Here is a 2,813-nt window from a genome sequence, read left to right as displayed (position 1 = left end):
CGCATGCGTACCACCCACCCCTCCCAGCGCCTTCCCACGGCCTGCTGGGAATTGTAGTTCTGCGGCCTGAGGCTCTCCGGGAAGGGCGCCCGCCCCCCGCAACCCGGCCGGGTCCGGGGTAGCCTCTCTCCTCGCCCGCGAAGCCTCACTCTGCTGAGGCGGGGGGCAGCCCCGGAGGTCCCTGTCATGGGGAGCTGCGGGTGAGAGCCGCTCGTGGGCAGCCAGGGGGTACGAGGGGTGCAGGCCGCCCGCCGCGAGGTGCGCTCGCCATGGGGCTGCCACCTCGGGCGGGGCTCCGGGTGGGATGGTACCAGGGCCATCATCTGGCAGGTGCCTCCCTCCCTCAAAGGTGGCCATCCGCCTGGCATAGGCTTTGGGATTCCCACCAAAACCGAGGCTCTTCGCTGGCTCAGTCGTCGTTTGTTCGCTCCCTTTTGTTTCACAGGGGCAGAGACTCACAGGGTGGTGGGGGCTGGTGGCAGCGAGCCATGGTCAGGGACAGCCCAGCTTTATACAGCCTGCGTGACTCTGCTGGGCACATACACATGGAAAAACACACTTGCTGTCCTAAGTGGTTTATGCAGAACGTGCCAGTCCTTTAAGTTATTCTTGGTATAAATATATGCCTTCATTCTTAGGAAGTTTTTGGTTGGAAGGAATCTTATTTGTTGATATTGTTTTATTTGCAACTGTGTGTTGTTGTTTTTTTTTTTCCTTAATTACAAAAGACCATCAGGATGTTTTCCAAAGCTGTCCTTGATCTTCACCACAGCCTTCTGAGGCAAGTGAAGAAGTGAACTCTCCCTTTCCCACGATGGGGAAGTTGACCAAGGAGGGTTTTGTGGCTTCCCCAAAGCCACAAAGTTTCAGCTTCTCAATTCCCAGATCCGTGCTCAGGCCACCTAACACCACCAGTTCTTTGAGTCATGATTTGTGTGAGAACTCTCAAATCTGACTCCTTTGTCACAGAAGAAGGGCAAGGAGTATTGGCTCCGTAATCAAAACAGAGTCCAATTGACTAAAGAGCACATCATGCTTCATCAGCATCTGCTGCTGCTTTCTCCTGTTTCAGGTGCTGTTCCTACAAATAATGTACTTACTTTTGCCTTTCAGGTCTGTCCTGAAACGCTTTAAGTAATAACAATAAAGAAGGAGCAGAAGAGAGACACCAAGTGGTCTAGCTGGTGAATTCTTTCTATTTTTTTTCCAATTCGAACAGGAAAAAGAGTTGTTCTGATCCAAAATATTTTGGTACCAGAGGGACTATTTCCATTGATGTCATCAGGCTTCAGATCAGGACTGTACGGAGAACACAACACTTGCAGAGGCAGTTCCAGGTGGCAAACTCTGGAGAAGCCATTAGATTCGTCATTGTTCTTTCCCTTCCAGGTCTTCCTAAATACAGAGTCTTTCTCTTTTTTATGCCATTTCCCCTCCTCTGCTTTTTGATTTAAGCACAGTGATGATCCTGTATCTATGTAAATATTTACAGGAGGGATCCCAGATCATTTTCAAGCCTCAGTTAGCAAAGCCCATGATACACAGGGACAAGAGCTGTCCAGCAGAGTGGTTCTTTCTAAGAAAATGTTTCTGGTACCAGTTAGAGCTGGGAGTAAAGGTATGGCAGAAATCAGCCAGAAGTGGGGACTGGAAAATCTGGTGTCCTTATTTGTGATCTTCTAACATCTGGCACACACACATACACTGCAAGAGCCCATAGTTTACAATGCTGGTATGTTTGCATTACAGTGCAACCCACTCTTAATTTCAAGCACCCCCACAAAAATGGCTCATTCCCCAAGCCCTGAGATCTTTGTGAGGCTAATGGATAGGAAAGACAAGTGATTTGTGGTGAAAACTGATGCTTTTGAGGAACATATGACTAAGCACAGTGTTCAGAGGGTGTAATGATTTGCAAAGCATGAGAAATGAAATTTTCCTACTTTACATTGTGAATGTAAGCTGATTTGCATATAAATTGGACCCGTCAAGTGTACTAATATCAATCAAAAAGCTGTGAAAATAAAACTGGAGTTGCAAATACATCATTCATTTATGTGAATGCTGCTGTTCATTTTATTTTTTTTTTTCCAAAGCAGTTTGAAAAAGCCAGATGCTGAAAAATGAGATACTTGGGGTTAAGCTTTGAAGTCTGAGAGATTTGGGTTGGCAGTGTGGTTGTTTAGAAAAATGTTACAAGCCAAAAAGCATGAAAATATGTACCCACCAGCCCGTTATTAGTGAGTGCTAAACCTGTGCAAGCCCTGTGTACCCACCCTGACACCTGCTGTCCTGAGCAGGGAGAAGACCCTGCCTGAGGTAAATTTGCTATGCCCTGCGTTCTGACCTGACCCTTTGAAATGCTGGTCTGTTGGAGTCTCTGTATAAGTACTCAATATTCACCTGACCTACACAAATTGTAGTGATATCCAGGGTCCACTTAATAGGGCCAGTGCAGAAGACTTTGAACTTGGCTCAAAAATGGTGGAAGGCACCATAAGGAAACTTTTCCAGTGTCACTTCCTTCAGTAACTCCTCGCTGTCACTCCACACAAAAGGAGGGGGGTGATGTCCTAGAACAGCAGCAGGAGCACAATATGTGGGGACAGCTGCCTGGTCCAGAAATCCCAGATAACACACTCTAGCCCTGCCCCCAGGTTGCAGCTATCTTCTCTTTTCCCTCTCCTTTATTTCTTTCTGGGACAGGTCATGCATAACACCCCTCATCCCTCGCAATCATTTTGTTCCATGGCTTTAGCCACTGGTCCAGCCTACACCAAATATCCCACAAGTGAAAAGTGCTGCCCATTTTG

This window comes from Patagioenas fasciata, chromosome 1 (genome assembly GCF_037038585.1).
Source record: "Patagioenas fasciata isolate bPatFas1 chromosome 1, bPatFas1.hap1, whole genome shotgun sequence".
In the NCBI taxonomy this organism is placed as follows: Eukaryota; Metazoa; Chordata; class Aves; order Columbiformes; family Columbidae; genus Patagioenas; species Patagioenas fasciata.
This window is presented reverse-complemented; position numbering follows the sequence as displayed.